Source organism: Microcebus murinus, chromosome 9 (genome assembly GCF_040939455.1).
Source record: "Microcebus murinus isolate Inina chromosome 9, M.murinus_Inina_mat1.0, whole genome shotgun sequence".
NCBI classification, from domain to species: Eukaryota; Metazoa; Chordata; class Mammalia; order Primates; family Cheirogaleidae; genus Microcebus; species Microcebus murinus.
This window is the reverse complement of record NC_134112.1, coordinates 59,301,778-59,328,570: the sequence shown is the minus strand read 5'-3', so window position 1 is coordinate 59,328,570 and position 26,793 is coordinate 59,301,778. Positions and strand designations below refer to the sequence as shown.

Genomic DNA, 26,793 nt, shown 5'->3' with positions numbered 1-26,793 from the left:
TTTAGGTTATAAATTCCAGGTGTCTGTTTTGTTCTCTAATGTAATCTCAGTTCTAGAACATACTAAGTGTTCAGTGACTATCTATAACTGACAAAATTAAATCATTTTTCTATAGATTTCAAAATTAGGGTTCTCATACCACATCTGTTTATCTACAGCATCCCAAGATTGCAAAACATGTTTAAAAAAAGTGTTATATTTGTGACTCTTTTCTGAATGGATCAGGATTTAAAAAAAAATTTTTTTTTTATAGATATGAAGTCTTGCTATGTTGCCCAGGCTGGTCTTGAACTCCTGGCCTCAAGCCATCCTTCTGCCTCACCCTCCCAAAGCGCTGGGATTACAGGAAGCTACCACACCCCACAGGATCAGGATTTTATCAATACTAGGCAACCAATACAAACTGGAAATAAATTTGTTTCCTTACATATAACTATTGCCCATATGTCCTAGTTTTATATTTTTATCTCTATCAAAATAGCCTCATTGTTCTCATGAAACTCAGGTAACGACTTTAGAATAAGTAAATGGTATATTTTTTAACTCAATCAGTACAGTTACAGTCATGAAATAAGATTTCTGCATAAGATTTCACTTGAAAAGAGAGCTTGAAAGCCATTGTGGCTTTAACTTCTAGAGAGACCAGGAATAGAATTTTTACAAAAAGTTTGGAAGAAGAGTAGAGAGTTCTCTTTTAACAGAGACCTGTAAGACATTTGCAGGATCTTCATTATTTTACCCAACCTGATCTGTGGATAGCCGAATTATTTACAATAATACTCTTAGCCTTAGTTTTTATTCTACTTTCTTGCCCTTATCCTACACAACTTTTCTTTCTTCAATTTATACAACCAAGGTATATTTCTCAGTGGGCTTGGGGGAAGAAGAAGATGGATGAAGGGCGAGGGGAAGAGATGAGCTTTAAAGCATCTCTTAGGCAACCTGTAACACTGATTTTCCTGCCATGAATCTTCTCACTTTTCCTCTTACACAACCCAGGATAAAATGCAAAGTATATTTGATTCCATGTCACATTGGCAATGCTACTAATAGATTTGTGTCTATTTCAGGACAACTATGGTTGAACCATATTAAAGAAATAATTTAGCTACAGCAGTGATTCTCTGAAATCTTAGCAAAGAATCCTACTAATCAACCTCCAGACCTGAGTCATCAAATCCATTACTGGCTGCCAACAATATAACCTCTTCACTTGGATGTCAAACCCAACATGTCTCAAATGGAACTCATTATCTTCTACAAAACTGGTTTCCCTTCTTCATTTCCCTGTGTGAACCAGTGCTACAATCATAATCCTCCTCACCCAAGTTTATAATCTCAGGACTATCGGTAACCCCTCTCTTTTCCCACCCTCACAGCACTGGGAAGGGTGAAGGAGTAAGGACCTACTTTCTGTCCCACCCACTTAAATGGGCTGGGCATTGACATCAGAGAGTTGTCAAAGTGTAGAGCAACATCCTTGTGGGTCAGAATGCCCTGTGGCACTTATTAAAAATGCAGACTTCCCTCCATACTTCCCCCTACTCAATCAGGGTTGGGTTGGGGTATTTTGAATTAAATTCCAAGGAAACTTTTAAGGGCAACTAAAGAGAAGCAGTGCTCTAAAGGAAATGACCCATTATAGAGAGACACCCTGTGGAGGAGCAATAAGGTAAGTCATGTTGCACAAAGGGTACAACAGAGGCTCAAGGGGAAGCTATGGAGGCCCAAGCATGTGGGTGGAACATAGAGGCAGAAAGTCAGCACGTAAGGGTTCAATACTTCTGAAGCCACCATTTAGATCTGTTCATGAATAGCCTTTGCCAGAGAGAGCAGGAGAGGCTCTAGTTCCCCAAAAGGAGGGCCAACCACAACAAGCCACGGAAGAGTCTAGTGCTGAGGTTAAAGCTCACAGGGGAGGAACAACTCAATTAACAATGTAGCATTCCAGGGTTATCACTGGCTAGTTGGATCCCAGCTCTGTTTGACAACAAATAGGCTTAGGGAACAATACAGGAGGCTGGTGGAGGGCTGACAGGAATGATTCAGGGCTTCATCTGTATCAGTCAGGATTTGGTTGCCAATACAAGAAGTCATTTTAGCTAATTCAAACTCAAGGGGACTTAATATACCAAATTAGGTGCTTACAAAATTCTTAGAAAAGCTGGGGAAATAGTCTCTAGGCTTAGCCTTCCAGGAATGATCGCCACAAGTGCCAACCAAGGTAGCTATTGCCTGTGCCATGATCAGAAAACTAAGGAATGGTCAGAAAGCTGTGGCATAAGGAAATGGCTGCCCCAACTGCTGGCTCCGCCTAGGTCTAGATCTATGCCAGCAAAATGGATACCCCTGGCACCCAAAGAAATAGAAACCACATCATGAGGCCCCTGCTACATTGCCATAAAACAAAAACAAAAAAACAACAAAAAAAAAAACAGAGCCTCCACATCTTTGCTTGCTAGTGGAAACAGCAGAAAGGACACTTCTGTTATCCAAATATCACATTCATATGTCTGTTTGGCAGAGGCTGGGTCACGTGTGGAATCCGAGGGAGGCTGGGAAACGGAGGCTTTAGCTCCCTGTCCGGTAGCATGCTACAAAGAGGAGCGGGGTGGAATTGTGTCGGCCATGTATGAGCTCTCTCTAGGCATCAGACTCAGCTGCAAGCTTCCCCACTAGAATGGAAGCTATCGGAGGCCAGGGACCTGTCGTTTACCATTTTAGAAGCTCCAGCACTTCACAGAATGTCTGACAAATACTGGGGGAAGGATGGAAGAAGTTCAGGACCAAGTCAAGGCAGAGTCTGCAGGTGGAAAACATTAAGAAACTCAGTTTTGATAGTATTTAAAACCTCAGTTGAAATGAAGCAGGGAAGATGCTAATAATTCTTATTTCCTAGTTGCCTGGTAGTTTTTAGTTTCAGTCTGTTTCTCTTAATTCCCATGCCTATGAACTTAATATGGTTCAAATTCCTTATGTATGAAAAAAATAAGTTGTTTCCTAACTGGTGCCCTGCCCAATTTCTCCCTATTTTCCCCCAGCTAGTCTAGTCTACACACCGATCTCTGGAGTGGGTATCTCAAAATAGTGGTCTTCGAGCTTTTTACTTGGCAAACACGTTCGAAAGAATTTTGTAAAGCTTTGTATCCTCTTGCACATTAAGCTGACATCTAACATTTTTCATCCCAAGTTTTAAAAGTTGCAAAGAATGTAACTTATAATGTATTGTAAATATTATGATTTTAAAATAAAAATATTACAGCACTTTTAAAAAATCTAATAGAATCTAAATACTACGCCATCTATTTTTTAAAAATATATGAACAAGCTGTTCTTTAGTAATGAGAAATTTTGTATCTTTCCTCTTTCTCCTTAAATTCATATTTCTATTCTGCTTCTACTAAAGAATTTGATTCTATTAGCACATGTTTTTATTCCTGAAAATCTTTTTATCAATTATCTTATCATAAGGTAAAAGTATATATGCTGAAATTATGTCCTGTGATCATAAAGCTATGTTTAAAAATTATTCTGGATTGAGTTATCATTTTAATTATTCTGACTTATTTTAATTATTCTGGGTTGAATAATCATTTCAATTATTAGTGATGAAAACAACATGAACATATTACAAATTTTGATAAGTAATTATGAAACAGGAAAAGTAAATTTTTATTTTAAATGTATCTCTTAATAAGCTGAATGGGGCCAGGCTGGTTTTGCTAAAATTAGTTCTCTGTAGATAAGAATGAATTATTGCTAAATTGAAACGCAGTTCATTCTCAGTTTATCCCCTCAACTTTTTCTGTTTTATTATAATATTAAAGTAAATGCTGAGAAAATTTGTTTGCATAAATTAGTAGGTGGGAATAGAAGCAATGCTCTTAATTCTTTGCACTCTGTCAGAATCATGCCAAAACTCTTGGGGCAATCAAACATCAAAATTTATTTTTGAGGCCAAAGGCTATGGCTTATGCCTGTAATCCCAGCACTTTGGGAGGTCAAAGAGGGAGGATAGCAGCTTGAGGCCAAGAGTTCAAGACCAGCCTGGGAAACACAATAAGACCCCATCTGTACATAAATTTTTTTTAAAAAAACTAGCCCAGTGTGGTGGCTTACAGCTGTAATCCTAGCACTCTGGGAGGCTGAGCCAGGAGGACCACTTGAGACCAGGAGTTTAAGACCAGCCTGGGCAATAGGGAGAGTCCGTCTTTAAAATATTTAAAAATTAGCTGGATGTGGTTGCACGAGCCTGTAGTTCCAGCTACTCGGGAAGCTGAGGGAAGAGGATCACTTGAGCCCAGGAGCTTGAGGTTGCTATGAGCTATGATGACACCATTGCACTCTAGCCTGGGAAAAAGAGTGATGATCCTGTCTCAAAAAAAAAAAAAAAAAAAAAATTAGCTGGCTGTGGTAGTGTGCCTATAGTCCCAGCTACTAGGGAGGCTGAGGTGGGAGGATTGCTTGAGCCCAGGAGTTTGAGATTGCAGTGAGCTATGATCTAGCCACTGTATTCCAGCCTGGGTGACAGAGCAAGACCCTGTCTCAAAAAAAAAAATTATTTTTTAATGATCAGGTGACAACTCGATTGTGGATCTTCCTGCAAAGATCTACAAATTGCTTATTAAAAACAAACTAGGAAACCACCTAATTGCAAAAGGATTTTTTACTCATATATTAATGTGACTCCCTTTCTCAACACTAACACCAATTAATATACTGTGTTTCTAATTATCGTGGCTGATTCCAGAGATTTTTCTACTCCGAGGTAACATACAATAGTGCATTTAGGGTGATGGGGACTTTTCTTCTTTAAAATATGAGACCATGGGGGAGGAACGTGTGAAAGAAGAGATGGAAAGGTGTGTCCTCAGGCAGATCAATTTTAAGGAGTGTGAAGAGAAATTGAATATCCAGAACTTGATTTCCATAAAATTTTACTTGGCCTTCATATCCCTACATCATGCCAGTTTGAAGAGGACCCAATCCAACTTGCCTAATCGGTATCTTCCCATTGGCATAAAATACTCACAACTTAAAAAAATGTCAAAAGGATGAGAATGACTAACCATTTAAATTTTATAAGGTATATTTCTATTTTAAAATAATTTACTACTAATATAAGTGACTAGACAACTGGTAAAACATATATATAATGCCAGTTTCTTTGATTCTAGAACTGACAGATATTTTTACAATTAATATTTCTAAAAATTCTTTTTGCACAAGAAGCTGTCATTAAGTCAACAGTGCATCTCACAACTTGAGGAAATACACTTTTAAAGAAGGAGTGGGCAGGAGCAGAGTGGTTGTTCTTGGTCCTGCCATTCTGTAGTCAATCGAAAATTTTCTCCAAAGCTTTGTTGTCAATCTTAAACATGTGAGGATCCCTGTTTCCAGGTTTCACCTCCAGAGATTCTAATCCAGAACGTTTGCAGTGAGGTCAGGATTGTACATTTTTAACAAGCACTTCAAGTGATTTGGATGCAGGTGATCCTTTGGTCACACTTTGGGAATATTCCCCTAAAGGGGGAAAGCATCCTGGAAAACATATAAACTGGAATTTGCAGAGGTGACTTATAAAACGAAAAAGTTAAAGACTAGGGTGTGTTAATTAAGGTGCATTTAGGGCAAGGAGAAGAACCACTACAAAGTGCACTTGTATGAGTTCAGTGTTGAGTTAAACAGGGCGAGTAAACCTTACCTACTGTAATTATTCATCTCCAGTGGCGCTCAGAGGTCTGAAGGTGAGCTCACCAAGCCTGTGTGCTTTCCCAGGGAAGAAGAGGACCCATGGAGTCACCTCACTATTCCCGTAACAAAACATATGCTAGAGAGGACCTCAACACAGCACACTATGTAAGCTACTTTAGAGGCTAAACAATTAGAATTAAAGACAAATCTGATTTCGGCACAATCTTTACTGTCCAAGAATGCCTGGAGTTCTTAAAAATTTTTTGAAAAGGTGGAGGAGTGTGCTATAAAGAGGATGAATCAATGTAAAGTGACACACTGGAACAGAGATGAAAACACATCTATATTTAGGTTTGGTAATATTTACTCACTAATGTTCATAGTATAGTTGTGCTGTAATATCAAAAACAATAACAAGCTGAAATAAGAAGTGATGCATTCTCTAGGATAAAAGGGTTTTTACTATATATTGTTAGATTTCAGTATATGTTTAGTTGTCTACTTACCTTTAGAATTATTAAAAGATGATACATATGAATATATATTGAAATTCTTTTATAGGAAAAGGTATTACAAGTCCTTATAAAGAACTCAGATTCCTCGAACCTATGGAGGTGGTAATGAAATTATGACTTTTAAAAATGAATTTTTTTTTTTAGAGACAGGGTCTTGCTTTGTCACTTAGGCTAGAGTGTAGGAGTGTGATCATAACCCAGTGTAACCTCGAACTCCTGGGCTAAAGCAATCCTCCCATCTCAGCCTCCCAAGCATAAACATGTGCCACAATGCCTGGCTAATTAAAAAAAATTTTTTTTGTATGTGTGTGTAGAGATGGGGTCTTGCTATGTTACTCAGGGTGTTCTCAAACTCCTAGCCTCAAGCTATCTTCCCTCCTCAGCCTCCCAAAGTGCTGGGTTTACAAGCATGAGCCACTGCACAGAGCCAAAAATTAATTTTTATATTTGTGAAAACAACTATTTTTTCCCACTCACTAACACAAGATGAAGTGTGACTATAATGTTTGGTGAGTTTTTTTCCCCACTTTTTATTAAATGTTTCAATATGCAAAAATAGACTAGCATAATGAATCCCTTATGTCTATTGACATATGACTAATATTATTTCATTTTTATTTCCTCCCCCCCATTTCTCTCTTCTCTCCTCACTGGATTATTAATATTTTAAAGCAAACATCACATCATTTCATCCTTACACTTACTATCCTTAGTATATATCTCCAAAAAGTGACTTTTTAGAAAGGATAACCACAGTATAATTATCATACCAAAAAAATCAACAATATGTGATTATTTTAAAATATACTAGAATTTGCAAATCCAAAGGAGAGATCTCTTCAAAGAATCATCTTAAAATGTTACAAGAGAGGCTAGCTTTTCTGAAAACATTTTTGGAATACCACTCAGGATTACTTTCAGGACTTGCAATATATTCTTTTTAGTATCTCACATGTTAAATAAACCTCTACTCTTCAAGGATAGGCTTGAAAATAGCCAAAAAGTCTTTAGGAATAAACCCTAATGCATAGTTAGTAATCAGACTGAGCAGGACTGGCTTTGTTAGAGATCAATACACAGAGGCACAGAATTTGTCCATATCATGAAAGGATGCTTGTAATCTAGCTTAGAAATTATCTACTCAGTACCAGAGGTGCTGGGTGAGAGAAAGAGCTCTGTTGCACTGGGAGCTGAAGCAGGAGAGGATCCCAAGAGGAGAATGTGAGAGTCACTGAGAGAGCCAGCCAAAACTGGTGAAAGGAAGTTATGCTTAATCTTCGTACCCTAAATTCCAGTGATTCCAAGCCACTTTCTGGATTTATCTGGCATTTCAGGCCTCCATGCTTTTACAAACAATGTTCCCTGGGATTGGAATGCCTACTCCCACTGGGTGGACCCACTGGATGAATCTCTAGTCATCCTTTAAGACCTTGATCAAATATTACCACATTCTTTGACTCTCTCTGGCACGATGAGTTGTTTCATTCTCTGGTCGCAGTTGTACTTTGCAGTCATCTCTTTTAACATCTCTGTGGCTGTTGTATATTGTTCATATATGTATATATCTCCCCCGCCCACCCCAATTTGACTGGGAGCTTCTTTTTGTATGTTTGGTACAGTGACTGGCACATAATGGACCCTCAGCAATCACTTGTTTATTACATAGATATGATTAATAATCTGAGTATCTTTACATGGTTTAGACCCTGAAATGTTCTCATTATGTAGTTGTGGGCTCTAAACATTATAGAATAAAGCAAAGAAGAAAAACCTTATGCAAAAGCAGTTTTTGCAATAGAATCCCTGAAGTTTCAGATCTTGGCAGTGGAAAGTTATAGCACAGTACTGCCCAAAGAAAGGTTGGCAATTTCTTTCCCTCTCCTTTTAAAAATAAATTTTCCAAATCCATTTTCTATGATCATAGTTGTTTTAGTTTTCTTTCAGGGAATAATGCTTGAAGAGTTAATGAATTAAGTACACATTGAAATTGAGTGCAGTTTTAGCTGATCCACATTTTTCTCAAAATAGATTTGGAAGGCAGAACACAAAGCATAAATGTGAATCTACTTCAAAGAAAATAAATGACCAACTATCAAATTCATTGTGTAAAAACTAGAAAAACTTAGAACAATTGAAACTAGGACTTAATAAGCTCTCTTGTCAGAAAGATTCATATACTCCTCTTTCTCTCCCACCTTCTGCCCAAAGCAAGAAAAACTCCATTCACTCCTATTTGAATGACCAACCTGGTCTTTGGCCTTGGTGGGAAGTGGAAGCATCTTTTCCAGGGTTGTACCAGTGGTATGTGCCACACCCACCACACCTGTGGCATAGTCATAGGATGAGAAATAAAGAAGTTTGTGGGTAGCCCAGGTAGGCAGAAGGAGAAAGGTAGAACCACCTGTAAAATAATTGCATCTGATGTCACCTGTATTTGGCTGTACCCAAATTTCATCGAGACAATAAAGCGTTCTGAGCCCCAGCTAGCTCACAGCATAATTTCAAACCAGTTTTTTTTTTTTTAATCAGCAAGTCCACAGAAATTTTTATAAGGTCAGGTGGTAAATATTCTATTAAACTATGTTTACATGGAAATAACCTGATTTGGATACAGAGGAAACAGGATTGAAGTAGTCGAGCAACAGGTTTGCTTGGTTTTAATAGTTTCATTGCACAACCTGGGCAAGGCATCCCATGACAGAAAAGATTGTTACAATTCAACCCGGAAATCCGGCTAGACCACCTAGAGACTTACAAAAGCACTTCAGCCTCCACAACTTAGAAATTATTTCTGACTTCAAGACATAGGGCTTTTTGGATCTTGTGACCATTTCTCAACTGGATAATATATAAATCAGCACTTGCTTTTTGCTAGTTTTATAAAAGAAATTTATTGGTTTTTAAAATAAAAACAAACAGAATCCAAAATCATAGCTTAAAATGCAGGCACATAAAATTGAGAACATAGAAATGATGCAAACACAAATAACAGCAACATTTGTATTTTGTTTGAAAACATAGCATATTTTGATTATACATATAAGGAATTTCATTCCTAATAAAAAGAGGAAACATGAAACATTCAAGACCCTCTTTTATCTTTTGATAAAAGATAAAATACCAAACCAAATACCTAATACCAAAAAGTAACATTTAATCTTGTTTCCAGATTTCAGAGAAAGTTATGAAAGATACTTTCTTAAATTCTCAGAGAAAACACATCTAAAATATTTGTAATGATTATTCAAAATGTATATATACATAGTTTGCTCTGAAGATCAATGTGCTAAATTGAGATTTATTTTTCCCAAGTAAGGTTTAATTTTTATTTGCTGGATACAACTTTTGTATATGGAAGTTCAAAACCCTTCATTGTAACCACTGCTTTCCAGTTAATCATCAATTCAGTTCACATTTATAATGCAAACTTTTAAGTGCATATCTATCCATGATCTTGTGCTTGCCTGGGAGAACCACCCTTTAAAAGGATAAGAGAAAATTCATCACTCTCATTACTTCTTTGAAAGACATTCATGAGAATAAGTCATCGATTATGTTACAGTAATTTTGATAGATTGCCTGATTTGGATTTATTGGATATTTCTCAGTAAATTCTACTTAAAAAGTCAGCTAGTTGCATCAAGAAATCAACTGCTTTCTATAAAACAAGATACATTCTTTAATACTTTCAAACTTACAGAAGAGTCATAAGAATATGATAAAGAATTCCTGGATACTCTTCATCCAGATCCACCAATTTTTAACAGTTTGACACATGTGGTTTAGTGCTTGCTTTGTTTGTCTCTGTCTCTATCTGTATATGTGTGTATATGTACATATACACGTATATATGTATATATATACACACACATTCTCTTCCATAATCAGGAAATTTAACATTAATACAATATTATATTATTATCTACTATATACTCTATATTCAAACTCCACTAATTTCCCAATCATAATCTTTATGGCAAATGTTCCCCTACTCCAGGATCTAATCTAGGATCACCTGTTGCATTTAGTTGTCATATCTTTTAATCTTGAAAAGTTTCTCAGACTTTCTCTTTCACATTAACATTTTTAAAGAATACAGTCCATTTGGTTTTTAAAATATCTCCCAATTTGGATTTCTTTGAAGTTTCTCACTATTAGATTAAAGTAGGTATTTTTGGCAAAAATGCTTAATAAGTGATGATGTGTCCTCAGTGCATCACATCAGGGGGCACATGGTGAGAGCTTTTCTCATTAGTGAAGTTCACTTGACCACCTGGTTAAGGTGCCCATTAGCAAAAGAAGACAAACTGCTGGTGGCAAAAAGGAAATAATTAGATGAAATTTTAGAGTTATTTTGTGTGGGTTGTTTTATGAATATTATAATTTCATATTTAGTGACAAAATACCAAGCATGCAAAATAAGGTAACATACAGGCCTTGCTATTAAATGAAATGCCAGGGATCCAGGTAAGAAGTATTACTTATATCATGACTAACTGACTACATGATCTAATAAACACAGCTTTCATTTCTTTTATGCATACCACCTTCAAAACACTTTAGGTACATTATTCTAAACTTTATTACAGGCCTGAAAGATTGCAATTTTAGTCCCATTTGCACCTGAGGAAACTGAGGCAAGAGAGTTCAGTGGTTCTCTTAGGGTTACATAAGTAGTCAATGGAAGAGATAAGATTTGAACCCAAATCTACCTGGATTTTAAATTCCTGCTTGTTCTGATATATCACACTGCAATTCTTTTATATGAATAATCTCTATGTGTTAGCCAAAACTAAATGTAAATGTTATTATTTTTTCTCCTCATAAAAAGGAGATTAGGCTGGGCATGGTGGCTAATCCTGTAATCCTAGCTCTTTGGGAGGCTGAGGTAGGAGGATCACCTGAAACCAGGAGTTCAAGACCAGTCTGGGCAATGTAACAAGACTCCCATCTCTACAAAAATTTAAAAAATTTAGCCAGGTACAGTGGCACACACCTGTAGCCCTTACTACTTGGGAGCCTGAGGCAGGAAGATAATATGAACCCAGGAGTTTCAGGTTGCTGTGAGCTATGATCACCTGGACACACTCTGGTCTGGGCAGCAGAGTGAAAAAAAAAAAAAAAAAAGAAGGAAAGGAGATTAACTTTTGAGGAAAAAAATGTTTTTAATTCTATTGGTAAATTTTAAAAATTATCTTCAAAGTATATTTTAAAAATAGGCACTGGAAATGATGGACATCTATGGTAAGCCAGCTTTAAGTAAGACTTGGTGTACAGATTGAACTTTTATTTACCATATATCTTTCTTTATATTGCAGACATTACTTTTCCTTTTCCAGGTTCTTTCATTTAAACTTATTATCCATTTATATTCATCTTTCTTTCTGAATATTTGGATCTCTGGATCTCTCTCTCTCATTCTGTCTTCTTTCTTTTTCCTAATATTTTCCCACATTTTCATTGTTTCCTTCTTTCCATCATCTTATCACAGCTAACTGGGACTTGGGCACTGAACATCGGTTTTTTTTTTTTTTTTGAGACAGAGTCTCGCTTTGTTGTCCAGGCTAGAGTGAGTGCCATGGCGTCAGCCTAGCTCACAGCAACCTCAAACTCCTGGGCTCGAGCGATCCTTCTGCCTCAGCCTCCCGAGTAGCTGGGAATACAGGCATGCGCCACCATGCCCGGCTAATTTTTTATATATATATCAGTTGGCCAATTAATTTCTTTCTATTTATAGTAGAGACGGGGTCTCGCTCTTGCTCAGGCTGGTTTTGAACTCCTGACCTTGAGCAATCCGCCCGCCTCGGCCTCCCAGAGAGCTAGGATTACAGGCGTGAGCCACCGGGCCCGGCTGAACATCGTTTTAAAGGGTCAGTCCTGAACTCTCTACCATTTAGCACTTCCATTATATTTTGAATGATGGCAATTAAGGTAAACTCAAGGCCGGCATGGTGGCTCACGCCTGTAATCCTAGCTCTCTGGGAGGCGGAGGTGGGCGGATCGTTTGAGCTCAGGAGTTCGAAACCAACCTGAGCAAGATCGAGACCCCGTCTCTACTATAAATAGAAAGAAATTAATTGGTCAACTAATATATATATAGAAAAAATTAGCCGGGCATGGTGGCGCATGCCTGTAGTCCCAGCTACTCGGGAGGCTGAGGCAGAAGGATTGCTTGAACCCAGGAGTTTGAGGTTGCTGTCAGCTAGGCTGACGCCACGGCACTCACTCTAGCCTGGGCAACAAAGTGAGACTCTGTCTCAAAAAAAAAAAAAGGTAAACTCAAACTGGGTAGGGTGGTTGCCAACCCAATTTAAAATTTCTGACAAGATAGGGAAATAGATGAATAAGAACAGAAGATGCTTGGTGGGATACCAGTAGTGTAATTACTTTAGACAAGAAAAACAATCTGTTTAGGCACAAGGTGGTACAGGATGTACTTTATACAAGTATATTAAGAAAGAATACAAAAGAATAGAGGATTAGAGTGATTCCCATTCTAGATATTAGGGAGGAAAGTGGCACATTTAAAAATGAGTCTAGGCCAGGCGCAGTGGCTCATGCCTGTAATCCTAGCTCTTGGGAGGCCGAGGCGGGCGGATTGCTCAAGGTCAGGAGTTCAAAACCAGCCTGAGCAAGAGCAAGACCCCGTCTCTACTATAAATAGAAAGAAATTAATTGGCCAACTGATATATATATAAAAAATTAGCCGGGCATGGTGGCACATGCCTGTAGTCCCAGCTACTCGGGAGGCTGAGGCAGAAGGATCGCTCGAGCCCAGGAGTTTGAGGTTGCTGTGAGCTAGGCTGACGCCATGGCACTCATTCTAGCCTGGACAACAAAGCGAGACTCTGTCTCCAAAAAAAAAAAAAAAATGAGTCTAGTGTTATCTATAAACAATATTATAAAATTTGGCTGGGCATGGTGGGCGCCTGTAATCATAGTACTTTGGGAGGCTGAGGTGGGAAGATTGCTTGAGGTCAACAGTTCAAGACCAGCCTGAGCAAGGGCAAGACCCCATCTCTACAAAGAACTGAAAAATTAGCTAGGTGTTATGGAATGTGCCTGTAGTCCCAGCTACTTGGGGGGCTTAGATAGGAGGACTGCTTAAGCCCAGGAGTTTGAGGTTGCAGTGAACTATAATGATGCCACTGCACTCTAGCCAGGTGACAGAGCAAGACCCTGTTACAAAAACAAAAATTTATTAACCATGAGGTTATCGTTCCTTTGTTCTCAGTATTGGTTAGGGCTTAGTTACAGCAATGTTTCTGTTTTGGCTTTTCACATTTAAAATGTATACATTTTATAGAAATATTAGAAATAAGTGTTTATAGACATAGTACCAATTAATTAGAGATTCCAGGAAAAAGTAACCAAAATCTTGAAAGGATATACAATCAAACATATCAGAACAAATTTAAGAAATTGAGCTTAATGGTCTACTCTGCATTTCAGAACTGTTAACATGTACTGTAAGAGAACAGGAAACTTTTCAGATAAAGCCATGGAAATATCATATATAGAATCAAAGGCTATTTGGACTACAGGATCTAATACTAATAATAGATTATTTCCTTTATGAATATAAGCTGCTAAGCACTTTATTATTATTTCTAAACTTACTTCAAAGCAGGCCTGAAAGGAAGTAACATTAGCCCTAACTACTAATATCTTTCAGTAATAAGCATTTTATTCCTTAATCAATAGGTGCTTGCTTTAAAAAGTAAATGCCTGCTGGAGAAAAAAGTCTTTTTCAATCATTCATACCTAAATGAAAAATATTTCACCAGAAAATCACCTTGCTCCACTCTTAATACCTAATTAGTAGTTATTTTGATGGGGGATGTGAGGGAGAAGAACAGAATAATTTGGAGGTACTGAGATTTCATGGAGCGGCCAATCTGAGTTGGGCATCAGAGTGCGATTAGTGTCACTTAAAGGGCATGGTGGGCACATTACAATCTGTTCGGCACCTCACATGGCAGTAATCACCCCAGTGAGCATTATCTGCTTGAGAGTTTGGGAATGCTCCCTGGTGCGTAAATTTCTGTTCAGCTTGTCCCAGCTGGCACAGCAGGCAGAGCCATGGAAAATGCAGTAGGAATCATCTATAGTAAACACAAAGATGAACTTCCTGATGGTAAGGATGAGCAAACACTGGACCCAGGTAGAGAGAGGGAGTTTGTGGAATCTCCATCCTCAAAGTAGTTATCCCAGGGGAATAAGTTCTCTGATGGAAAGCAGCTCTGTGGACCACATACACCTAACTGGACATACCTAGAGACAGTAGGGGAGAATAAGCTTTGCTTTGAGTGAGAGTCAAAGGAGCCGTCTTTAAAAAATCAAATACCATGAGTATTCATTTCTGTCCAAAGCAAAAAATACGCTATCACACTACAAAAGATTTTTGTTCTGCAAGAGATCTAGGAAACAGATTATCTGGAGAACCTTACAGTTTGGGTTTTCAGATCTACCTTTTTTTTTTCCTTTAATAGGCAACCTCTTGTAATTGTTTTAGAAAATGAAAGTATTCCCAATTGGAAACTGGTAAAGAATAATTTGGGGGAACTTCATACTCCTAAAATAAACCTTTATGATTTATCTAAATTCCCACATTGCCCTCAACAAGTTCATAAGCATACAACAGGAAAACGGGGAAGTAGGGGGACACAAGGATGGGGAGCTCAAGAAAGCACAAGTACCTAGATTTTGTTCATTTAGTTCACTGATGATTAAACCACTGCCAGCAACATCCTTCTCTCCACAAAAAAGTTAACAATTATTATCACAGTTTCCTCTTGTTTACTTATTAAAATGTGAATGTCTACAATACTCTAGGTGAAGAATTAAACTGAAGGAACAATTTCACACCTTATCCTCTTTTGAAAGTATATTAAAATTATTTCCTAAGTTTCCAAATATGGAAATTTGGCATGCTGGAGAAGTTTGAACTAACTAGAAGATCTGTGAAGTCTCTTTCAATTCTAAAATTCTATATTTCCATGCTCTCTCTAGGTTGACAATGCTGCTTTTGGACTATGGAGTTATATAATGGCTCTGCCACTTGCTTAGTGTGGGACTTTGGGGTGGTTGCTTAACCCCCTTTGGAAACAGCTTCCTCATGACTACTATCATTACGACACCCACTTGGTGTACTTTATTGGCCAAGTTACTTAACTTAAGTCTGTTTCCTCATTTATGAGAAGTAGTAGATGGGACTTAAGTACATATACAGGTTGACCTAATTTAAAATTTTGAAATTCAAAATTTGAAAGTTTTTGATCACCAACATGATGCCACAAGTAGAAAATTCCACACTTGACCCCAAGTGATGGATCACAGCCAAAATGCAGGTATGCAACACAGAATTTATTCAGCATCCACACATAAAAAAGACCCTTCCATTCCCCTGCAGCTGTGATATATCTTTCCTGTGCATGCCCAGATTCCTCCATGCTAGCTACAAAGGGTAATAAAATGGCACATTTGCAGGACAGATGCACCAACAACAGCAGGTTCCCCCACAATGCCCCACGTGGAGCCAAGATCTACCTATCTATTCCCTGTTTTTTTTCTTTCTTATTCTCTACTCTGTGTAGACATATTATTAAAAATGTCAAAACAGCCTGAAGATACCACTACCAGTAACAGTGATAGGAAAAAGAGGAAGGATTCACATTTATCTATAGCATAGGAAGTAAAGCTGGTGGAGGAACTGGACAGTGGTGTGTGAAACATGAAAGAATATGGTGTCAGAATGACCACCATGTATGACTGGAAGCAACAGAAGGATAAACTATTAAAGTTCTCTGCTGAAAATGATGAGCAGAAGTTCATGAAAAACAGAAAAACACCACATAAAACTAAAAATGAAGATCTTGATTGTGTATTGAAAGAGTGAATCCATCAGCCTTGCAGTGAACACTTAATGGCATGCTGATCATGAAACAAGCAAAGATCTATTACAATGAACTGGAAATTGAAGGGAACTGTGAGTATTCAACAAGCTGGTTGCAGTAGTTTAAGACTAGACATGAAAGACATGACATTAAAATTGTAAAGACATGTGATGATAAAGCATCTGCTGATCATGAATTAACAGAAAAATTCATTGATGACTTTATCAAGGTCATCCCTGATGAATATATGACACCAGAACAAGTTTATAATGCTGATGAAGCATCAGATTTTTGCTATTATTGCCCTGGAAAGATACTGACTTCAGCTGTTGAGACATCCCCTAAAGGAATTAGCGACGCCAAGGATAAGATAACTATGCTGGGATGCGCTACTGCAGCAGGCATGCAAAACTGTAAACTTGCTCAGGTAGGCAAAAGATTGTGTCCTTGCTGTTTTAAAAAAGTGTATTTCTTACTAGTCCACTGTTATGCTAACAAAAATGCATGGATCACCAGGGACATCTTTTCTGATTGGTTTCACAAACATTTTGTACCAGCAGCTCATGCTCACAGGAGGGAAGTTGGTCTGGAGGATGGCTGCAAGATTTTTCCCTTTGACAACTGTTATGCTTTGCCTTCAGCTGAAATTCTCATCAAAAATAATGTCTATGCCATGTAACTTTCCCCCAAATGTGACTTTATTAATTTAGCCATGTGATAAGGGTATTCTTATTTATTTTTTATTATTTATTTAATTCCATGGCACTACTGACAGCTGAAGATGAGGTTATTCTTAGATCAAAGAAGAATAAATATAAAAATACTTTCTTGAATAGCATATTAGCAGCAGCGAACAGAGGCAAGGATGTGAAAGGTTTTCAAAAGGAGTTTAACATGAAGCATGCCATAAATGCTGTTGCCAACACTTGGAACACTATGACTAAAGACATAGTTGTGGGCATACCTGGTGCAACCTGTGGCCTGCGACTATGTGCAGTGATGGTGATAAACAAGGTGGTGACTTTGAAGGATTCCGTATGTCAAGTGAGAAGAAAATGATGTCTGACCTCCTTACTTAGGCCAAAAATATACATTCAGAGACTATCAGTAAGCTGAAAGAAGTGGACATCAAAGGAGTTTTTAATGTCATTAATGGGGCTCCAGTTGTTCATTCATTAACCAATGATGAAATAGCTGAAAAGGTTCTGAATCAATGTGATCACAATAATAGTGATGACAAAGATGACATTGTTAACACTGTAGAGAAAGTACCTATAGATGACATGGTTAAAATATGTGATGGCTTACTGAAGGACAGAGCATTCAGTGAGCATTCATAACAAAATAAAAAACAATGTCAGTTTATACCATCAAAGATTTTATTTTTTTCCCAAGAGATGGAGTTTTGCTGTGTTGCCTAGGCTGGTCTCCAACTCCTAGGCCTCAAGTGATCCTACTGCCTCAGCCTTTCAAGAAGCTGGGACTACACTGCTTGGCCAAGGAGAGAGATCTCTAAGACAAAAACCATTATTAATAAGGTGGGAGGAAACATTTTGAAAAGCCATCCAGCAGAATGCCTCCTCACTCATAGAGGACCTACTTTCTGGTCCCTCAAGTGCTTTTGATGTTTCTTCTTCTCTCCCTCCCCCCAAATACAATGTACAGTAAGATTTTAATCAAAACACAGCATCGTAGGTAGAGACTGAAAGCCTGCCATTATAGTTGCTATTGTTTAACAGATGATCCAGGTATTTGGGTGATACTACTGTGCTACTCTGTTATCTTGAACACATTATTTTTTCACTGTATTAATGATAAGTCATTTTTTTAAACGAAGTATTTTATGTGTGAATAAATGTAAGATGATTGCTTTTTGATAGTATATAAATTCAGAGTCAGGAATGATGGTGATGCCAAACAACCAAAGATTGTTCACATGGGTGGCTGTGATAGTGACACTTTCGCTTTCTGATGGTTCAGTGTACATAAACTTTGTTTCATGCACAGAATTATTAAACATAGTGTATAAAATTACCTTCAGGCTATGTGTATAAGTTGTATATGAAACATAAATGAATTTCATGTTTAGCCTTGGGTCCCATCCCATCCACAAGGTCCCATCCACAAGATACCTCATTATGTACATGAAAATATTCCAAAAACTGAAAAAATTCAAAATTCAAAACATTTCTGGTCCCAAGCATTTCAGATAAGGGAGCCTCAACCTGTAATACCTATACAAAATGGCTAGCATTTGAGAATCATTATGTTTCATAATCTCAATCATCGGAGAGACTCAATAAATTTAATCTCATCCTTTCTGCTGTCTTTGGAGAGGCTCCTCACCTATTTCAAACTAATGCCACACAAACTTTCCCACAAAACAAGGGACAGGAGTTGAGAAAATTGTTAGTTTTACACTTTGGCTTTTATACAGGCCTTGCATTTCAACATTTTACTTTTCATCTTTTATTACCCATTATGATAAAAACTATCTGGCATGTTAACTATCTGGGTTCTCAAAGTCAAAGTTCAAAATAAATATATATGAACTTGACAGAAACACCTGCTCCTATCAGAAATGCTAATGGCTAGATCAAATAGCTAGATAAAAGTTTGTGAGAGTCTGGAACTTTTTCTGAATATTTTTAATCCCTTACTTATTATTAATTGTTTGGATTATTAACAATATAAAATATTCTTCCCAAACTAGACTTGTGGTTTTCTTTACATTTTTTCTTTTTAACTGTATATTATACACCTTCCTATAGGTAAAAATTAACTATCTATAGATTGCATGAAAAAAGTAGTTGAATGCAGAATTTAATATGTATACATCTCAGAGAGTGAATGAATAGTAAGTATAACTCCCCTGGGCACAGTGGCTCATGCCTGTAATCCTAGCACTGTGGTAGGCCAAAGAGGGAGGACTGCTTGAAGCCAGGAGTTTAACCAGCCTAAGCAAGAGCGAGACCCCATTGCTACAAAAAATTAAAAGATTTGCCAGGCGTGGTGGTGCATGCCTGTAGTCACAGCTACTGGGGAGACTGAAGCAGGAAGATGGCTTGAGCCCAGGAGTTTGCAGTTGTAGTGGGCTATGATGACGCCACTGTACTCTATCCTAGGCAATAGAGTAAGACCCTGTCTTAAAAAAAAAAGTAAGTATAACACTTCCTTAGGCCACGTGGATATGTACATTATATATAAACACTTAAGGACCATCTAAAGGTGAGATATTCATGAAAATTCTAGGGCACATAACACACATATGTTATGACATGAGTAAATACAGGCTGAATTAATGACAACAAGATCTCAGAAGGTTTGTGAGTCTTAAAATGTGTTGTATTCAATATTTCTTTCATTGCTTACTGAGTGGGATGCTTTAAGAGGCAAAGTGATTACTGACTCTGTCCCTGTTGACATTATCGTCACCCCAAAATTACAATCTACATTTCTTCAGCTTTTGTAGAAATCTATTTAACATAATGCTCTTGGACTTCTGCCAAAGGTCTATGTTGAAATGACTACATGAAGAATATTTTGACATATTTCATAAGATTGCAATTTGATGATACTTTTATTTGTTCAATGTCCTTCATAACAACATCTGTGTGGTAATTTCTTCCTTAAAAGTTTAAAGTTAGATAATATTTCTTCTTATCAATTAGTTTTTATTTAGGTAGTTAATAAAAAATATGCAACTTATATTTCCCATTTCAACCAAGAAGTCCAGAGTTAACTCAATTTTATCATCTATTCATGCTTAAGTTTTCAGGTTAACAATTCGCCATTGCTATACCTTCTGCTCCCACCACCACATTCATAAACCGGATTTTGTTCTTTTTCTCTTGCATATGTTTTGTTTTGTTTTTTAACAAAAATACCTCTGTTCTTTATTATAAATGACTTCAAATCCTTCTGGAAAGAATACAGATGATTATACATTGTCAAACAATATAAATTAAAGATTTTCTTAATTTAGCAATTATTATAATTAAAAGCTAACATTATGTCTGGGTACATAATGTTAAAGCTCAAATTTAAAGAAAACTCTTGATAAACAATACTCTAACACAAGAAGTAGATGCTGGGGATGTGTGTTTAGTTGGATGTAATCTACTATCATACTATAGTTTTTACCTCCAAACATGTCAAACAGCTCCAAATAGAAATATGTACACTCTTAACATAATGCCATGTACTCCAAATATTCTAGAAAATTCCCTGATTACTATGAACCATTTGATTTTATACCTAAGTTTTTAAAATCTTAAATCATTCCCTGGATTTACAATAGAAAAAGAGACAACTGACATATATTTCTGTGTCTCTGAAGTTTTTATGTGGAGGTAGTATGGGAAGTTGATTTTGATTAACTGAGAGTGTTTGAGGTTATCTTGAAGTATGATCCTTGTCAGTCCAAGAGCTATGTAAATTCATACAAATATACTTGTTGTCTTTGAGAAAACCCTAATGAAGATCACTGTATTGGAGCATTCTCCTCAGATTAGCCTTAGCATGTGTCAGAAGGGCTTAGCTACAGAAGCCACTGTGTAAGAACTAGAGAATCCATGCATCCATGTGTAGACATTTCCATAGTACTTGTTGGTTCTAATAAAATTAGGGGTTAAACCTTCCAGTCACCATCATGTATGAACTCTGAATTGGATACATCTCAATAAGAAAATAGCAAGCATTACTATCAGCGGTGGGAAGTATAAATGCAAGAACAAAAATGAGGAGATGCCCTCTTAAGTACTGACATCACGTCATTTTTGGCCTCTGTGAAACAAGCTAGGCCTCTCTGCTGGGTCAGTTTCAAGAGTACCATGATAGAAGACCAGCTCTAAAATTAATATTCTGCTGATCATTTGGTCATTTCATGAAAATCGAGAAAAAATGATCAAGTGATGGAAAATAAATGAATTGCCTTTCTCTTCCTTTTTGGCTTGCTATTCAGGAACCCATGTTATTTAAGCAACTCTATTTTGCAAGAGAAGTCAATCATACCACCAACTTAGAAGATAATTAAAACAAGTATGTGTGCTGAGAGAAGCATGCTCATGAGGGATTACCTGAAAGATGTGAAATCATCCATTCCCCTAGATAAACAGTTAAAAACTAGGATCGATTTAGCCCATGAAACTATTTTGTTTGGCCAACATAGTATTTTTTAAAAATTTTAGCCAACACTGAAAAATTGAGATTTCAAATATAGCAGATCTGGCAGCACCGTACCAACATCTCCCCATAGCAACATCTGCTGGCGCTAAAAAATGACTGCTGCTCCGTTTAGTTAGGGCAGGGGTTTTCCAGTGGTCACAATTCTCTCCCCCAACCCCTGCCATCCCCCACCACACACACACCCATACACACACACCCCTACCTCTCAGGCAGCAGGCTTTACTCATTAAAGTACCTGCCTGGCCCCTGTAGTCATCCGCATTTGTGATGCCTACGAATATACTAAAATCAGTCAGACCAGCAGAGAACTGAATGCCAGGATCACATCATGCTGCTGGCATTCTAGTGTCAGTATTGCTTTTACTGATTTCACTTTGGTGGCTGTCATCAGCCTATATTTAGGGATGCTATAAAACAGCCCTAAAACCCTGTATTTGACTATAGCAAGTGTTGATTGCATGTTCTTTATCAAGCAGAATCTTCCATAAGGACCTTTAAGAGAAATTTTCTTCTGGCTTTATTAAGAACATTAGTTATGCTTGTCTGAAGCACTTTGTTTGCTTTTCTCTCATGAAATGGTATCTTGTGTATCTCACCAGCTTATTCTCCTCTTACTGTTAGAAAGTCTAGAGAAAAATTTGCAGCCGATTCTTAGCAGCTGTATAGGGATTAATGGTATATGTGCACTACTGGCTGCATTGTATACTTACTGTTTTCCTTTGCTTCAGCCTTTTCTCTCACTATATTTAAAAAGTAACACTTGTTATATTTTAATAGAAGAAAATAAGAAGACATCAAAAATTGAATACCTAGAGAATTCTTTCTAATATTTACTTTTTATAGAAAAATAATACATAGCCATAGTTAGAAGATTCAAATAGTATAGAGAATAAGTTAATATTAATACTTAGCATTTTATAGGAAATGATTTAGGTACATTTAAGAATGTTATTTTCTTGCTCTGAATACTATAATTCTTTTATAATAATTCACAGTACTAGATTTTCTTTTAAGTAAAAAAAGACCTCACAAAAATATTATTTATAAGACGATCAGGAAAATAAGAATAATGACTGGATACCTGATGACTAAAAAGTTACTGTTGTTTTTTGGACCTGCCAAATGACACTGTGATTATGTTTAAATGGTAGAGTCATTATCTTTTAGATAAATAATACTAAATATTTACAGATAAAACGTGATACTTTAGCACTTCAAATAATCTGAGGTATAGAGAAAACAAAACTGATCAATTGATAATTGTTGAAGCTGAGTGATGGGTATATGGGCTTTATATTCTTCTGCTATTGTATATATTTGAAACCTTCCATAATAAACAGCTTAAAAACTACATAGGTACTATTACATTTATTTAAAATGTAGTAAAACTGAGTTTTAAAAATATCACCTATCACTTCTCTGAATTTATTCTTTAACATTACCAAAGAAATATAGTTTCTGAAATTATAGAAGGTACTAATTTACAACCCCAGCATGCAATTGTTTTTTATAACATTTTTATTGAAACATAATTCATGTATCATGAAATACACCCTTTTAAACTGTGCTCTCCAGTGATTTTTAGTATTTTCACAGAGTTGTACGAACATCACTACAATCTAATTTTAGAACATTTCATCAACCCAAAAAGAAACCTCATGCCCATTAGCAGCCCAGCATGCAATCTGATTGCAGATTCACTGAACTGTAATCTGCTCCTTTTTTTCATCATGGCAATACAAGTAAAGCCTCTAGTCTTCTACATCGATATCTAATTATCTTTAAGAACTTGTCCTATCAGAAGAGTAAAATCTCAATTGTGGCAGTTCCTTTCTTCTCACCTCCTCATCATACCCACAACATAAATACAGTCACCTAAAGTAGACTACAGTGAGTGTTCCCAAGTATAGGATTCCTAAAAGAGGATTATATATTGCAACCCACTGATGTTGAGTGTGGCCATATGTCATGCTTTGGCCAATGGAATGTGAACAGATATGATATATAGATATGATATGATACGAAAATAAATGTCTGGGCACAAGCTTTAAAAGACACTGTGAGTTTCCACTAGCCCTCTTGTTTCTATTTGGTTAAAAACCTTAATTTTAATTGTGAATGTGACTATCTATAGGTGGCAGCCTGTATATTTAGGTTTTCTTGTGTGTGTGCAGGATTTGGATGGAAGGATGTCTGCTATGCTTTTCTCATTGAAAATGAAGGAAGTCTAGGAAGAGGACATGACGTGGTAAATAAAAAATAAAAAAAGAGAAAGAAAACGAAGGAAGTTATGTTTTTACCCTGGTTTTACTTCCTGTTTATAGGCGAAAGATGGAATTGTCATTATGCTGCTGTGGAAACAGCTCATATATCTTTTCCTTCTACTCTTTCATGAGCAGGCTATGGCAAATAGAAGGATTTTTGCTTAGTCCTGGGATGCTTATTATCTAGGTATGAACAACTGTAGTCAAAAGTGAATTTCAAGTTAAACTGGTACAGGTTTAGTGGAAGGCAATTTGGTAGTATCTTTTAAAATTAACAAAACCACATATTCTTTAACGCAGGGGTCCTCAAATTTTTTAAACAGGGGGCCAGCTCACTGTCCCTCAGACTGTTGTAGAGTGCACACTGTGGGCCCAGGAGGAATTGGCTGCTAAGAGGACAGGCAGCATCAGCAAAAACACCCAGAGGGCTGGATAGATGTGCTAGGCGGCCTGCATGTGGCCCATGGGCCATAGTTTGAGGACACCTGCTTTAACATAACAAATTAAATTTATTCTATAGAAACTCTTTTACATTCATTCAAAGATCTATAAATAGACATTCACGAAAAAAGAAACGATTTAAATGTCTTTCATTAAAAGTATGGTGAAGGGAGCGGTGGCTCACGCCTATAATCCTAGCACTCTGGGAAGCCGAGGCAGGCGGATTGCTAGAGGTCAGGAGTTCGAAACCAGCCTGAGCAAGAGCAAGACCCCGTCTCTACCATAAATAGAAAGAAATTAATTGATCAACTAAAAATATATATACAAAAAATTAGCTGGGCATGGTGGCACATGCCTGTAGTCCCAGCTACTCGGGAGGCTGAGGCAGCAGGATCGCTTGAGCCCAGGAGTTTGAGGTTGCTGTGAGCTAGGCTGATACCACGGCACTCACTCTAGCCTGGGCAACAAAGCGAGACTCTGTCTCAAAAAACAAACAAAAAAGAATATGGTTAAGTAAGCTATGGTACATCCATATTGTGAAATACTGTGTGGCCTTTAAAAGGCATGAGGTAGTCTTCCAGTTAAAGATGATAATTTGATTATAATAAAGCCTCATTAAAATGATAGTAAAGGAATAAAACACTACATAAACCTACAATGACAAAGACAACAGAGGAATGGAAGATGGGATTAGATATTTTAATAGATTTCTAAAAAAGATGGAGGAGAGGTAGCCAAAGAGGGAACAGCTGAGAGTAGGAGATATGGATAAGAAGGAAACCAGCTGATTCCTTCAAAAAAAAAACCAAACCCAGCACAAAGTAGGAAGTATTTGGGAAAAATAATTAGGATATAAAAAGGGGAGAAAAAGAGAATTAGAAACTCTAGCAAAAATAAAACACCATATAAGGACAAAAAAATGTAATCATACGAGCCTGCTTAGCCTTACAATAAACACTACTTACATAATCACAATAATGCAAACAATGACTTTATATTTAGACCTAAGTCTATTGGGTAGATGGGGAAGAGCAGACAAAGGTGGGGTTATAAGAATGCTAAATCCATGTCTAGGACACCAGAGAGTAAACAAAGTCTGTGATGGTTTTAAGATATGTACATAAATTCTTTGATACTCCTTTCTTCAAGAGTTGGAGATTAATTCCCCTCCCTTTGAGTATGAGCTGGACTTACCGAATTACTTCTAACAAATAGAATAAAGTGTAAGTGACAGTGTGTAACTCTGGAGAGTAAGTCATAAAAAGCACCATAGCTTCCTCCTCACTTGTACTCTCTTGGATCACTTGATGTAGAGGAAGCAAGATGCTATGTCATAAGCTCCAATGGAGAGCACAAGGTAGTGAGGAAGTGAGAACTCTGGCCAACAGCTAGCAAGAAACTGAGGCATAGGGAAAAAAAAAATTAATGAAGAAAAAAGAAATTGAGGCCTCCTGCCAACAGCCAGGTGAGTGAGCCATCCTTGCAAGTGGGTCCTCCAGGCCTCAGTCAAGCCTTCAGATGACTGCAGCTCTGAGCCAGAATCAGTCACACTGTTCTCAGAGTCCCAACCCACAGAAACTGTGATATAATAAATATTTGTTATTTTAAGCCATTACGTTTTGAGATAATTTGTCACACAGCAATAGATAGCTAATACAAAGTCTTAAACTGATAAACTAAGAAACAGCATTATAAGCATGTTAAGTGATTTTGGAAGTAACCTTCAAAAAACCCAACTGTTGAGGGCAGGACAGATGGGGAAAGGTAGGACAGGAGATTGCTGTTTTTATTATAAAGCTTTTGTTACTATTTTATTTATTTATTCATTTTTTTGAGACATCGTCTTACTCTGTTGACCAGGCTAGAGTGCAGTGGCATGGTCATAGCTTTCTGTAGCCTCAAACTCCTGGGCTCTAGCAATTCTCTTGCCTCAGCCTCTTGAGCAGCTGGGTCTATAGGTGTAGCACCATGCCCAGCTAACTGTTTTAGTTTTTGTAGAAACAGTCTTGCTATGTTGCTCAGGCTGGTCTTGAACTCCTGGCCTCAAGCAAACCTCCTGCCTCAGCCTTTCAAAGTGCTTGCTCAGATTATAGGCATGAGTCACCATGCCTGGCCAAACATTTGATTTTTTTTAAAACCACATGTAGAAATTTCATTGATTAAATTTTTTTTTAATTTTGGAAAAAATGAAGAATTTATGTGTTAAAATATTTTAAAAACCAGTATCAATTTCATATATTTACACAAACATGTGTTCATATATATACACACGTGTGCATGTATAGATATTACATATATAGATATATATATAACATTTATAAATGTAGCTTTGAAACAGATTGAAAGCAACTGGAAAAATCAAATTAAAATAGAATTGGAAAGGAGGTTAAGAGAGATTTTCACTCTTCACATATTTTACATTGTTTAAATTTTTTTTCCAAAGAGTGTATTTTATTTATTTTGTTAATTGAAAATTTATATTCCAAGTGAATGACCACTGGCATGATCTGTGGGGGTTAAAATCTATAAAGGAGAATTATTTTGCTTAAAGCAAAAGAGTTAATTAAAAATCAAGAAGATATATGTAATGCAAGAAATTCTGAGGACAGATGCTTAAAAAATTTTCTGGAAAGACCCATGAACGTTACACTGTAAGAGGCGTTTGTGTAGTGGATCCAGATTGCCTGTGTTTGAATTCCCAGCTTTCCCACTTACGATATGTGCAGTCTTGACTTCTCTGTGCCTCAGTTTTGTCATCTCTAAGATGGAGATGATAATAGTAATACCTATCTGGCA

At 37.0% G+C, this 26,793-nt stretch overlaps 1 protein-coding gene and 1 long non-coding RNA gene across 3 annotated transcripts in view; both read right to left on the bottom strand.

Moving 5' to 3' along the window:
• Positions 1-11,726, bottom strand: part of LOC142872920 (uncharacterized) — a 29,757-nt gene extending 18,031 nt beyond the window's left edge. Inside the window, exon 1 of the long non-coding RNA XR_012921016.1 lies at positions 5,705-11,726. This is a non-coding gene — a long non-coding RNA (uncharacterized LOC142872920). The remainder of the gene's footprint in view (positions 1-5,704) is intronic.
• Positions 1-26,793, bottom strand: part of GSAP (gamma-secretase activating protein) — a 191,312-nt gene that overhangs the window by 141,103 nt on the left and 23,416 nt on the right. The gene's annotated exons all lie outside the window — the stretch shown is intronic.